The sequence below is a fragment of the Rhinolophus sinicus genome, linkage group LG01 (assembly GCF_036562045.2).
Source record: "Rhinolophus sinicus isolate RSC01 linkage group LG01, ASM3656204v1, whole genome shotgun sequence".
NCBI lineage: Eukaryota > Metazoa > Chordata > Mammalia > Chiroptera > Rhinolophidae > Rhinolophus > Rhinolophus sinicus.
The window spans coordinates 6,609,312-6,624,296 of NC_133751.1; the positions used below are offsets into that span (position 1 = coordinate 6,609,312).

Genomic DNA, 14,985 nt, shown 5'->3' on the forward strand with positions numbered 1-14,985 from the left:
GCAAAAAGCATGAAGTCACCACACGTGAATGTTAATATCATTTTTGAATGCCATTAAAGGTAAAACCAATTTGAAATGGTAGTTATGTGGGGTGAGGTCTTCGGGGGGGAACGAGAAGAGATGGATCATGGGAGGGTTTCCTAGGAGCTTTCCCAGCATTTGTATTGTTTTGCTTCTTAAAGAAATAGGAAGCAAGTAAGACAATGTTAGAACACAATAGAGCTGAGTCATAAATGGGCTGTGTTGGTGAGGAACTTTTCTGTATACTTGAAATAGTTCACATTTTAAGAAAACCATTCAAAGGTATGACTCTCTCTCAAGCAAAACTTCTCTTACCAGCCCCACCACTGCCATGACACATGTATATGGGGTACGCCCCCCACCATGCCTCACATCTTGGGCTTGACCCTGCTCCAGCCTTTATATATGGGGCAAAAGGATGAACTGATAACAGTTAAGCAGGATTCTCTGCCCCACAAAAGATAATATAAAACGTCTTCTTATCTCTTTCTGAAATGGGCTACCTCCCGCTGACCACTAGGTGGGACCCCAGCTTGCCAGCTGCTGCATAAATACAATGCGTATAGAATTCTGGAAAGCGTGTCTGTCTCTGCAGAAAGGACCATACTCAGGAAGCTGTTAGTGGGACAGCTTTGTGGCGAGGTCCCTGGGTTTGGAGGAGCGCCTCTTTGAAATCCTGCTGGTGACATTTATTTTGGCGTGCAGTGAGTAATATGTTTGTAATTTACACACATTTTACCTGGAATTTTCTTTGCTCCATAATTAAATTACAGCTTTATCTCATGGAACCGTCATGCCCATCTTTCAAGAAGGAACACCACTTCAGTTACAAAGGAGAAGCAAAGACTCAGAGACGTCAGGTGCCTCACCCAGTGCCCCACAAATGAGAAGCAGACAAAAGGTTTGAACCCACCTCTTCTGCCAGCGAGGCTTGCTCTCCCTCTTCCACACTCCTTTCTCCAGAAAGCCTTTGGGGGAGAGGGAGAGAGAGAGAGAGAGAGAATTAGTTCGCGAAGGCTGCCGTAACGTAGTGCCACCGACTGGGGCCTTAAACAACAGAAATGTATTTTCTCCCAGTTCTGGAGGCTGGAGGTCTGAGATCAAGGTGTCAGCCGGGCTGGCTTTATCCTAAGGACTCTCTTTGGCGTGTAGATGCCGTCTTCTCCCTGTGTGCTCACCTGGTCTTCCCTCTGAACATCTCTGTGCCCTAATCTCCTCTTCTAACGACATCAGTCATATTGGATTAGGACCCACCTTAATAACCACATTTATCCTTAACGACCTCTTTAAAGCTCCTGTCTCAAATCCAGTCACATTCTGAGATACTGGGGGTTAGGACTCCAACACGGGAATTTGGGGAGAACACAATTCAGTCCGTAATAGAGACAATTCAAGGCGTGAAGGAACCAGCTCAGGGCTTTCGGGGGTCTAGGCAAACAGTCATAGATGGCGACGTGGCCCTGTCTAGCCACTAAACTGAGAGAGACCCACCCTCTCTAGAAACATCCCAATTGACTGACATCAGAGGTGAATCATCAGTAAGCTCTTTTTTCTTCTTTTACAATCCTTTGAAAATAATTATGACAAGGATTTTGGGGGAGATTACGGGGTATAATAGTTTAATCTCCCCAAATTCCCTCATAAAAACACAGCAAGCAACTAGTGTATCAAAAATCAAAGACGGGACAGCTGGTTAGCTCAGTTGGTCAGAGCGTGGTGCTCTTAACAACAAGGTTGCCGGTTTGATCCCCACATGGGCCACTGTGAGCTGCACCCTCCACAACTAGATTGAAACAACTACTTGACTTGGAGCTGATGGGTCCTGGAAAAACACACTTAAAATAAATAAAAGTTTTGTGTGTTTGTTTTAAATCAAAGACTTTGAAATTCTACAACAAAATAAGTGACAGGGTTTCCCAGTGAATCTCACAGAACATGTAGGGGGAAAGTCACCAACGGCTACAAGATCTGTGTGGTTGAGAAACTGTGTGGAAGGAAAGAGAGGGATTCCACAGTCCAGAGAACAGGGAAACCACAACATTGCTGACCCATATTCACGGAAAGCGTAGAGGTCCAATTTGAGAATGGGAGGATCGATTCACGGGTGAGCACAGGGGACCACGATACACTATGTTGCCCGTGATGGAGCAGACTACCAGCCCTCAGAAACAGCACTGCCGCTCGTTACCTTCCATGATCAACTCCACAGTGAGGAACAAATGGTGCAGAGAAAAGAAGTGGCACAGAACAAACTGGGGGAGGGAATTAGAACGTCTGATCTCAGAAAATACACAGCAATTTTTTCATCACTTTGCAAAAGCAGCAGAAGAGGGAGTGCTAGAGCCACGAAGCTAGAAAACCTATCTTAACCTATCTCTCCCTCCTATGAACACAGAAAAACTCATTTCACTTTAAAAAAAGAGAAAGAGCATTAGAAAAGGATTATGGCCAATTCTAATATAAAGTTATTATAAAAGAAAAGAGAATGAGCACATAATATTGTCCCTACAGACAATGAAAGCATAGCAGAAAGATGTGCTACAAATGCAGATGAAGATGTAACCTGATATTTAAAATGAGCTATTAAGTTATTTAATATTTAAATACCTTATTTATTTAAATAATATTTAAAATTAGGTATTAAAATGAGGAATTAAGAAAATGATAGGTGTTGTCAAAGTGTAACTTAAATCATAATTAGGAACATTAAGAAATATAAGATTTGAAAGGACAGAACTCAGAACAGAACTGAAGTACAAGGGGAAATTTTCAGAAATAAAGACTAAATTAGGAGGAACATTGGAACCAATAAACAAAGTAAACAGCTGCTTAAAAGAACAAAATGTAAAAGGGGATTTTACAAAACCAAAAGAAACCAAGAGGTTCCACTTCTGGTGAGGATGTCAACGGTCACAAAAGCCCACCACTACAGCAGGGCAATGAGAAAGCACTGGAGAAGCTTTTAAACTGTATTGTTCTTTAAAGCTATCAATGAACGGTAGCTTACAGAGGTCCAAATAGACTATAATTCAGAGAGGGATGAGCCCATCTTCAGGGAGCACAAACCAAGGGCCCTTCCATGCCTGGCACGATCAAGCATGGGGCGTGGACGGGCAGAAAAGCAAGTCTGCTACAGGCAGAGAAATTTGCTGGCAGCAAGAAACTGAGTGTTTTAAGAGCTGATGTGTGAACTCGAAACGGGAGGAGTCCCAAACACAGAGTTGGACATCGCTGTCTGCCAACTCTCTCCCACAGAAAGGTACTGAGTAAACGGTGGCCAGGAAGTCAGGAAATAATACAGAAAAGCAGAGAAACTTGGGGGTGTCATGGTGCTTAAAACCAACCCTGATTGGTAGACAGGGGTTGATCCCACACTTGAGACATTTGAAACCAGAGGTGAACCAAATTAACTAGAGAGGCAACCCCAGTCCTTATTCAGCTTAACGGATGATTCGATTGAAGAGAGCAAATCCTAGTCCAAGACACCTGACTCACAAAAGGGTAAGCATTTCCTGGGAAACAAAAATTAGTATTTCTTTCAGGCTCCACTGCTCTGTTATACATCAACTGCAACATTTAATTAAAAATAAAAGAAAAACTTTAAGACATGTGAATAAGGCAGAAAATCTGAACCATAATTGAGAGGGAAAAACAGTCAACAGAAACAGGCCCACAGGTGACTCAGAAGTGTCCTGAGCAAATAAAGACTTTAAGTAAAATACGTGCTGATCTTTGTAGAGGGCTGTGTGGGTAAAACGGATGACAATGTAAAACATTTCAGCAGAGAAATGAAAACCACCCCCCACCCCACCCCAAAAAAAAAAAAAAAAAACAATGGAAATTATAGAACTAAAAAATACAGTCCATAGTAAGAATTTTAGTGAGTGGGCTTAACAGAACAACAAAACAACAAAAAAGCAGAGGGTGAGAGAAATATGAGACAATATCAAACAGTCTAACATACATGTAATTGGAGTCCCAGAGAAGAAGAGAAAGAGAACGGGTTAGAATAAACATGTGGAGAGATATTAGCTGAACTTCTTTCCAAACCTGATAAATGACATCAACACGTGGATCGAAGGATTAGACCACAGTCTCTGTCCACTTCAGCTTTCCCTGTGTCTCACTTCCCCTCACGACTGGTAGAATTGGAGTGGCTGCAGCTATTCTGGAGATGGAAAGGGAGGTTATATTTAGCTTTCGTTTGGGTCTAATAGGATAAGTATGTGTGGTTCACAATCACTTTCGTGTAAAGTTAACTTATTGCTAACTAGTCTAGGGTAGAAATGATTTCCAGGAAAACTCCCCACTGTTCCAACTTACCTGGCTTGGTGACACAAATATCACGGCATATGTGCCTTGTGCATCTCATTCCTTTCATCTCATAGGAGAAAAACCTGCCTGCACAAGACCCAAACCTGTTAACATCTGTGATAGTTTGCAGTAGTTTTCTTTTCTTTTCAGGGTCATTGATGGAGTATTTTAAGCATGCATATCAATTGGATTTTTCTTTGAAGGGTCCAGTTATAGAGAGATGCCATTATAAATTTGTCCAAGCCCTCCATTTGGATATAACAATATCATAAAGACTCTAATATGTGGGGTTTTTTTTAAGATTTTATTGGGGGAGGGGAACAGTACTTTATTGGGGAACAGTCTGTACTTACAGGCCTTTTTTCCAAGTCAAGTTGTTGTCCTTTCAATTTTAGTTGTGGAGGGTGCCGTTCAGCTTCAGGTTGTTGTCCTTTCAGTCTTAGTTGTGGAGGGCGCAGCTCAGCTCCAGGTCCAGTTGCCGTTTTCTAGTTGCAGGGGGCAAAGACCACCATCCCTAGTGGGACTCGAACCAGCAACCTTGTGGTTAAGAGGACGCACTCCAACCAAGTGAGCCATCCCGGAGCTCAGCGGTAGCTCAGCTCAAGGTGCCGTGTTCAATTTTAGTTGCAGGGGGCGCTGCCCACCATCCCTTGCGGGACACGAGGAATTGAACTGGCAAACTTTGTGGATGACAGCCTGTGCTCCAATCGAGCCATCCGGGAGGCAGCTCAGCTCAAGGTGCTGTGTTCAATCTCAGTTGCAGGGGGCACTGCACACCATCCCTTGCGGGACTCGAGGAGTTGAACTGGCAACCTTGTGGTTGAGAGCCCACTGGTCCATGTGGGAATCGAACCGGCAGCCTTCGGAGTTAGGAGCATGGAGCTCCAACTGCCTGAGCCACCAGGCTGGCCCCTCTAATATGTGTTTTTAAAGATTCAAGAGAGAAACCCAAACACAATAGGAATACAAAAAAATATGTATTCAAAAAGTTGATAATTAAATTTGCCAATTTAACTGCAATTTGAAAAGATGTTTTGGAAAGTTTCGATAAAACAATTGAGGAAGTATAGACCCCTTATATGGACATGCGTGGAAAGTACCCTTTCTGACACTTTAAAATATGTTAAAGTACTGAGAGAAAATACACATAAAAAGTAACAGAATATTTAAAAAGCAATAAAGATGAAAAATGAACAACAGAAATTATTCCAATATTGAAAAGAGAATTTTAATAACAAAAAGTTTAGATTCTACCAAAAGTAATAAATCATTAAGACAAAGAAATAAATTTCTAATAGAAATAATAGATTCTTGAATGATTTGCTATCCAATTCATAGTGAGAAGTAAATCACAGGAACACACTGAAAAAATATTTCAATTTTTTTGCTTCTGTGGTTCTGAATACTGACACTGATAAAGATAATGTAAAACTCCTAACGTGTCACTACAACAAGGACATTGATGACCATCTGCTTAATGGGGGATGTCAGTTCAAAGGGGGATGTCATATTTAAGAATAGTCACTCACAAAAAAACACCTTGAAATCTTAAAACTCATGTGTGAAAGAAACTCAGTAACTGAGATTGTCCCAATTATAACAACAATCCTAAAACTTTACATAACATTGCCAATAATGAGTTGTGAGGTTAAAATTAATTAGCTAATTAATTAATCTTTTCTACACTGGCAATAATACATTCATGTTGATCACAGGTGCTGGAGGAAAGACCCAATTACCAGTCTGTCCTCTCTTTTTAAATATATTTAAAGATTGTTGTCATATAATGAGGAAAACAAAGACTATGCAGCCAGAAAATATAGAGGGGAAAAGAGGTGGTTCAGACAGTTAATTAATAAAATATTATGTTACTTTTCTGAACTTTTTAACATGTTAGTAAATATATAATTGACGGTGATTTTTTTCTCTCCTAAATATTCACCTCGTATCTAACTCCACATCCATAATTTCATATTATTTGTTATGAAAGTGGGCCCCCCACATGATACAAGCTTTGGGCCTCACAAAACCTCAAGTCCGGTCTGGTCCCCATGTACATCAGCTGTGGTCCCAATGACAGTGGGGGTGGGAGGACACGAGGATATAGTTGTTTTAAATAAATCACCAATATCTCTTATTTTTTGCTTGCTGGCTTTGTTTTTATGATTCTCCTTTTTGTCCTAAAAGAGCAGTTCAAAAGGCGAATCTTCAGTTTTGTCAAGTCTGCCAATCTGGTTTCACTGTTCAATAATCAAAGCCAGAGAGCAAGACTTCGGGCAAAACCATGTCTAATGATCAGAAAGATTTTCACACACAAATGTGGGACCACAAAACTGAAACAGCCAGGAGTCATATAAAACAACAGAGAAAATGTGAGTTGTTCTGTATAGAAGGAGGCCAGAGGGATGCCCAGCCCCTCACAGAACCGCAGTGGCCACCCTACCAGGAGGGACTCCTGGGATCATTTATCTTTAATAATTTTATGGTGGAAACAGCAAAAACATCTGTTTGGACAGCTGGGCCCACACATCAGAAGCCCCCCTGAGGAGATAAGGAGATCCTATTTTAATCCAACTAAACAATTAACACGGAGAAAACCTGTGTGGGCAGTGCGGTAGACACAACACACTATTTTATCGTGGAAAAACTAGTAACAACAAAAATCTACAGAGCGCTTCCTCTGTGCCACTTCGCTAGGTGTTTTATCGATGGGTGACAGGTTTGACCCTTGCACAAACCTCAGAGGGAGGTATTATTGTCATCCCCAGTCTTCACAGGTGGAAACGGGCCTGGAGAGACACAGGCCGGAAGTGCGAGAGCTGGGACTGGAGCACCCCCTCACCCCCGGCCCCAACCCCAGCCAGGTTCCTCCTGCCACCACGGCCCTGTGCTTCCATCCCTCTCCCCATCAATGCACTGGGTGAATGTCACTAAGGTAGCTTCTGAAAAACTCTTCCATGTTCTCCCAGGTGAGTACCATACGTCCTCAGGAGCTGATTCAAGCAGCTCCATGACCAACCAAAAGGCCACAAGGAGGCAGCATGGAAAGTGCAAAAGGTGAGGTACTACAGTGAGAAGACAAAGGTTCCCGGCTTCTAGAAATGTGCTGCTTGCCAGCTCGGACCTGGTTTTCACTCCCTCAATCGCCCTTTCTTCCATGAGCAAACAAGGATTTCCACAGGCTATGTTTATACAGACCTAATAATGAGGCAGGCACCACTCTAAATGCTTATAGACATTAACTTATTGAATCTTCACAACCCTATCACTAACCCACTTCACAGATGGGGAAACTGAGGCATGGAGAGGTTAACTAATGTGCCCACGGCCAGGATTTGAGCCCAGGCGGGCTGGCTCCCAGACTCTTCACTCCCAGCCATTGTGCGTGTGCCTTATACATACACATACAGGACAACTGTTAGGCCTTTGCAGAGAGTCATCTGCGTGAGTGCTTCTCAAGCATGGGACTTGTTAGAAATGTAAATTCTCAGGCCCCGCCACAGAGCACTGGATCAGAAAGTCTGGGGGTCTGGGGCTGGGACACAGCACTCTGTGCGCAACAAGACATCTGGGTAATTGTTCTGCTTGCTAACATGTGAGAACCTCTGTTCTAAATGATTTCTAAGTTTCTTTCTGGAACTGAGCTAAGGACAGGAGAGGACAAAGAGACAGAGAAGTACCGTGTTTCCCCGAAAATAAGACCTAGCCGGACAATCAGCTCTAATGCATCTTTTGGAGCAAAAATTAATATAAGACCCGGTCTTATTTTACCATAATGTAAGACCGGGTATAATATAATATAATATAATATAATATAATATAATATAATATAATATAATATAATATAATATAATATAATATAATATAATATAATATAATATATACCGGGTCTTATATTAATTTTTGCTCCAAAAGACGCACTAGAGCTGGTTGTCCGGCTAGGTCTGATTTTTGGGGAAACATAGTAGGAGATAAAATGATGAACAAAGGGAGAAACCGAGACTGTGGGAACACACTTCTTCACAGACAAACAGATGTCTGTCATTATGGGGCCATTCAGCTCCAAGGAAAGCAGCCAAGGGATAGCAGCCTTGAACAAGCAAAAGTCCAGAGGCAGAAGTAACCAGGACATTGGAGCCGAGTATGCGAGGATTAAGCCACCGGTGAAACCTGGCTAATCTCACCCTCCCCCCCAGCCCTACCTCTCGCAGTCAGTGCAGCTTTCACCATCCTTGACTCTCTCCACCCCAGCATGAAAGTTGTTGGCCATGTTAAGAAAAGAGACAGCACCCCTGAGTGGGAAGTATCCTGGGGACCATTTCATCCACCAAGACCACTTCTGAAGAAGAAGGCAACAGTTGTTCCACTACCAACCAAAGGGCCCTGTCGAAAGAACAAATAAAACACATGTTCCCTAAGAAATAATCCAGGCTGACCAAGGAAGGGGTAACAGCACGCAGGAAAGGTTTCAGCACCTGGGGCTTCTTGGGCGGGTGGCGGGACCCGGAAGTGTAGACAGTTGGTGCTCTATGACGTGAACTTTGCAATGGAAGCGAGCATAGGGGGACCCAGTGGATAAATTCTTCCTGCCTCCCTCCTGAAGAATGCTCTGAGAAGACTTATGTCCATGCAGCCTGCCTGGAGATGGTCCACGGGACCAACCAACCAGCTGGCCTTTCTGGTGAGGCTGGCACAGATGAGTTACAGACCACTTCTCTGCTTTCCCTCCTTTCCTGCTCAATCCCTTTACCCTTCCCTCTGAATTCTCTGGAATTCCCACACACATACACCTCAATAAAGGGTTAGCTTATTATATCTGTTCTTCAATTTTAAAAAAGTGTGTCAAGAAAACTGAACTGGAGGTCTACATATAAAGTTAGTCAAATCTCCAATGAGTTAGCCATGGAAAGATGACAGAAAGCAGCCCTTCCTGTCGTCATGCCTCGCCTGAAAATGGAAAGTAAACTGCCTGGAAGAGACAGAGTCTTGGGATAAAAGCCAGTGTTCTAGCGAGGCAAGGGTTCCCGCAGAGAGGCAGTGACCAGAAAGGTCTGAAAGCGTGTGATGAGTTGGATTAAAGATGGAATTTAGTGATCAGTGAGCAGAGTTTTGCAAATCTGGATGTAAGCAATGTAAAAGTTTCAAGCAAATGCTGAAGTTAGGTCTGGCTGCAAATGACAGAACATTGTCAAAATCAACTTTTTCAAAACTCTGGATATTAACCCAAAGGTTTACAACAATTTAAAGAGATTTATTTTAAAAATAAATAACAATCTTGGTAAGATCTGTGAGCTTTGTAGCATTTTAACTTTCCCTCGGCCCATCGTCCTGCGTTCATATAACTTTCCCCTTCCCTTGAGTTGTAGGGGCGTGGAGTGTCCCCAAAAGCCCCATTTGCAGACACTGTCATTATTTGTCCTGTCTGGAAGTTCCCTAGAAATCCCAGTTGCCGAATATGACGAAGAACAGATGTTCCATTTTTCAACAACAACAAAATTGTTAGACATGTAAAGACACAGGAAATGTGGCCCACAGGGGAAAATGCAGTCAGACAGTGCCCCCCGAGGAAGCCCAGATGTTGAACTTACTAAGTAAAGATGTTAGGTCAGCTATTATAAATATATTCAAAGAACTCATGGAGACCACGTCTGAAGTGTGAGGACTATGTTGTACTAAATAGACGACATCAATAAAGAGACAGAAATTATTTTGTTAAAAAGTATATAAATTCTGGAGCTGAAAAGTACAATAACCACAATGCAAAACTGACTAGTGAGGCTCGATAGCAGATTTGAAGACAGGTCAGTGGAGATTCTCCAGGCTGCGGAAGAGAAAGTGTCTCAGTCAGCCGAGGGACTATAACAGAATGCCGTAGACTGAGGGGCTTAAACAACAGACATTGCATTCTCACAGTTCTGGAGGCTGGGAGTCCCAGGTAAGGGTACCAGCGTGGTTGCGTTCTTGGCCAGAGCTCTCTTCCTGCCTGCAGACAGCTGCCTTCTTGCTGAGTCCTCACCTGGCAGAGAGAGGGAGACAGAGACAGAGAGAGAGCTCTGATCCCTTTGTCCCCTTATAAGGACACTAATCCCATGACAGGGCCCACCCCCACGACCTCATCTACTTCTCAAAGGATATATTGCTTATATCCAGATATGCTAAAGATCATTACCTCTCAAAGGCCCCACCTCCATCCAAAGACCATCCTATTAGGAATCAGGGTTTCAACATATGAATTTGGAGAGGGCACAAACATTCAGTCCATGGCAGAAAGAAAAAAGAATTTTTAAGTAATGGACAGGGCCTCAGAGATCTGTGGGACACCATCAAGTATACCAGCATGGACATGTGGAAGTCCCTGAAGGTGTTTCTGCCACAGGACATTTGCACCTACTGCTCCTCGGCCTGAATCGTTCCTCCTTTATCTGTCAGCATGGCTCACTCACTTCCTTCCTCCAGGTCTCTGCTCAGATACGACCTCAACACAGACCTTTCCTGTCCTCCCACAGAAAACAGCAACTCCCCACCCCTCCTCACCCCCCACAGGCACTTCTAGTGCTCCTACCCTGCTTGGCTTGTCTCCATGGCTGTCATCTACTTGTTTATTGGGTTGTGGTCTTCTCCCTCTACTGGAGGTAAGTGCCAGGAAAGCAGAGAGTTTGCTGTGTTGTTCACATCACCAGCTCCCGGCACAGTCCTGGTACCCAAACAGATGCTCAACCAATATTTTTGAATGAATGAATGAACTCTAGCAGCCATAAAAACACCTATGTACTTTGATCCAGTTAACTCACTCCTGGGAATTTAAGCAAACCACTCAAGAGAAGGGAAAAGTTATGTGAACGCAAGTGTTTGTTGCCATAGAGCCGTGTATGTCAAAGTTCATTACCAAAATCATGGGGAAGGCTAGTAATGAAAACAGCATATGGTGTCAGATTGGTAGGAAAGGTTTCTCAGAAAAGAGTTGTGAGTAGAATCTTGAAGGAAGTAGCAGGTTTGGTTTAGCGGAAGACAGACTCTGGCCAAAGATTCAGGGAGAGGAATGGATCTTAGAGAATGAAACCTAAAGGACACCTGTCATCTCCATCAAGGGTTCCAGAGAGAATGGAGTTTGAGGATCAGAGAGAAGTTGGTGGAGGGTGGGGCTAGGAGGTCACAGAACACACCCCAAATTCAGTACAAATACAGCTGAGCTCTCTTCTCAATAAATATCAGAGAATCCCCAGGTGTAGTAAATGTAAAGTTTGCATCCTGCAAAATACCTGTTTTAAAATATCTGCAAATGCGTAAAATATCTGCGATTTGCTTTTCCAGATCAGCTAAGTTATTCTCCAGCTCCTGGCAGATCCTGTCACACACATGGCCACGTGGGTTTCTGATACAGACCCCAGGATCACAGGGATGGGGCAGGACTTCTCCGGCTGGCGAACGCCTCCTGCCTGTTAAGGGATCCGTATCAGATCATTTGGGGGTTGTTAGTGTGTTTGCAACTCCTTCAGAAAAGATTTGAGAATAATTTGAACAGAAAGAATGAAAAGTCACTCCTGTAGATGAGAAAAGTCCTTAAATGGCAAAACTCTTCAGGTAAAAGTATTTGAGAACATAACAATAACACCAAAATTCTCAGGGCATGGGCTAAGTTGACCAAAGAACATTTTGGATGCTTTGTCTTAACCGATGAGCAAATTGTTCAGACACACGTAACTCTGAGCAGTCTGTGAATTTACAAACCCCCACTCATTTGCTTGACGAGTCCTTATGGGGACCTGTGTGGAATCAGGCACGCTATTGGTCTCAGAGCATGTGTCCTCATAAAGCCTAGAAGAGCATAGTTTCTGCTCAGCGTGTCTAGAGACAAAAAGGTGTACAGGTCCCAAGTCCCTTACCTGAAACTCTTGGGATGCTTTGCAATTCAGAATATTCTGGATTTCCAAAAGCGAATAAGGTGCTCAGAGCTTGTATTTCACAGCAGCCCCGGTGAGGTCCACAGCAGCAGCTGTCATCGAACACATCGGTAAACAAAGACTCTACGTAGCCTCTGTTCAGGCTTGCTGCAAAGCTAAGGAACACTTCCTGTTTTTAGAGCTTTCTGGATTTGAGGATTGCGGATAAGGGCTGGTGGATTGTGGAAACGAGGTCTATTTCCAGAAAGGCTTAAAATGACTGGGAAGAGAGAACACATGTAACACAGCAGAATTGGGATCACAGGACTTCACATGCTCAGGCTTTCAGCCCCAGACTGCCTATGACATTCACAAACAACACGTGTGACTGGCTGAGGGAAGGAAATGTCTGTGACTTGTGATCTTTTCAGAAGCGAGGATGACGAAGAAGACTTTGGTTTGCTGCCAATCAAAGCTGGAGAGAACAGGGTGGAGGGGTTGCTTCAGAGATGTGGTTTGGAGAGATCAGGGTCTGCTCGGGAAAGAGGCAGGCACAGAGCAATGGCAGGTCTTCGATTCTGGGAGAGGAACTGTGGCAGGGCCAGAAGCCTGTTTCTGTGCTGTTTTGCACCAGAGTTTGTGATGTCAGGTCTTTCCTGTTTCCCCACAAAACCATCAGCAAACTCCATACCTCATTAATATGTTACAAAGTTGTATTTAACTCCAGGATGCATTAAACTGCTGAGACCTGCTTCAAGGTGGGTGTGAACCAAGAACAGAGCAATCCCTCTGTTCGAGCCAGCCTCCCGCCCCCCGGCCACACTCGCCCGCCCACCATCCATATCCCATGTCAGTTACTGAAATCTATAACACAGTTTGACATCCATGACGGGAGCTCCTTGCTGGAAGAAAGTTCTGTAAATACACTTTGGGACAGGAAGGCGTATATTGTTTTCCAACATAAGGGTATCTAAATGAGATTACCAACAATTATACAAAGGAACTACTAAATAACAATTCAGAACAGGATACTGATAAGCTCCAAAGGAAGCCATTCCAATTAATCTGTAGTAGATCAAAACGAAGTGAGAATAAATATGCGGAAGGTGCCAATGTTGGAGATTCAAGAAGCCACCAAAAATTGGGTCATAAATGCTGGTGCTAGGTACGTATGAGCTCGGTGGTTTGGAGGAACGAGAGGAGAAAAGTGGGACCCAGGGGAAGGATCTACATTTGAAGGCAAAGAGGTGTGAGACTGGTCAGGGAGGATAGGGATACACTGGAAAGGACCTAGGAAGATTTTTTTCTTGGAAAGAAACTCTTCGTAACTCTTCCACAAATAGGACAGAATAGAGAAAATGCTTCCCGCTCTTTCTCCTGAAATTGTGATCAAAAGTAATTTGTTGTCCTTCTCCCTCTGGCCCCTGGATCCAGCCTGCACATTCACACTATTATCCAAAGCAGCACTTCTCCAGCTTTGTGTGTGAGTGGCCCACCTGGGGATCTTGTAACAAGATAGTCTCTGATTCAATAGGTCTGGGGGAGGGGGGTCAGGGATTCTACATTTCCAACAGGCTCCCAGGGATGCGGTCTGAGGAGTACACTTGGAGTAGTAAGGATCTAGGGTCTAATTCTCAAATTAGGGGGAGACGGATTTCAGACCCCCCCACCACCGGGAGCACTCTCAGACTCCTTCTAGGCTTTCCGACTTGCCCCATGATGTACACAGACCCACGTGGTCCAAGGGCCTCAAGTCATGCACTTTCCACCCAAAGCTTCTGCTGGATTCACTGCCTGCAGCCTGACTAATGGCAGAGATAAAAGATTATTAAGGAGAGAGCCAAGATGGTGGAGTAGATAAACACTGTGCCAGCTTCCTTCAGTGAACACGTTAAAATTACAAGTAAATTAGAACAATCAACCTGGAAAACCATCTGAAGTTTGGCTGAACAGAAGATTTATAACTAAGGCTATAAAGAAGAAACCATGTCGAGACTGGTAGAAGGGGCAGAGACACGAAACAGGCTGGTCCCAAACCTCTGTGTGGCAGTTGAGAATCATGAGGGATATCTCAGCCATGGAGGTTTTTCCCAGAAGATCAAGGAGCCCTGGCCCCACACCAAACTCCCCAACCCAGAGTACTGGTGCCAGGAAGAGTAGCACCTGCAACATCTGGCTGTGAAAAACAGTGGGGATTCTGACCATCTGGGTGGGATGGGCAGCTGAGAGAAACCCATACATCCTCTTAAATAGACCGCACACAAACTCACTCACTCACAGGCTCTTACCCTGGCCTCTGGCGCAGGGAAGCTGACTCGGGAGGTGTCAGAGGCAAATGGGGTCTGGGGGGCGGGCAGACTGAGATGTGTGGATTCGGAGTGAGACCTGAAGGACAGTCACCATTTTCCCTGTGAAGGGGCCTCCTCTTGTGCAGCCAGCAGGTAGGCACCATCTTTCCTGTGTTGAGCTCATCCCAAAGGCCAAATATGAATCTGATTGGCCTGGTAAGCTCTGCTGCTCCACCCTGCTGACTCCTTAGGACCCCACCCCACCCAACTCCCTCAATGCCGGAAGCACTTTGTCCATGAGCAGCCAGCACCCCCCACATTGCACTCTTTCTTGAAAAACTATCAGAGTCTGCAGGCCCCAGGCAGGCAGCAACAGGCCTCAGTGTGCTCTGAGACTTTTGCTGAGTATTTCCAGGCTCAGCCCTGGCAGAAAATCAGCATCTACATTAACCTAGTGACCTTGACAACTCTTCTTACTGTAG

General features: G+C 44.2%; 2 long non-coding RNA genes across 3 annotated transcripts; both read right to left on the reverse strand.

The window, feature by feature from the left end:
• Positions 1–222: 222 nt before the first annotated feature.
• Positions 223–7,153, reverse strand: LOC141571600 (uncharacterized). The gene is made up of 3 exons (XR_012496480.1): positions 4,689–7,153; positions 4,072–4,189; positions 223–989 (listed from the first exon to the last, which is right to left on the reverse strand). It is a non-coding gene; the product is annotated as an uncharacterized LOC141571600 (long non-coding RNA).
• Positions 7,154–8,513: 1,360 nt separating this feature from the next.
• On the reverse strand, positions 8,514–14,744 carry LOC109446681 (uncharacterized). 2 transcript variants are annotated; one of them, XR_012493913.1, is made up of 5 exons: positions 12,219–14,744; positions 11,595–11,771; positions 10,898–11,029; positions 10,247–10,351; positions 8,514–10,156 (listed from the first exon to the last, which is right to left on the reverse strand). It is a non-coding gene; the product is annotated as an uncharacterized LOC109446681 (long non-coding RNA). The 2 variants fall into 2 exon arrangements; XR_012493912.1 differs by having other exon boundaries at positions 8,514–10,351.
• Positions 14,745–14,985: the final 241 nt, after the last annotated feature.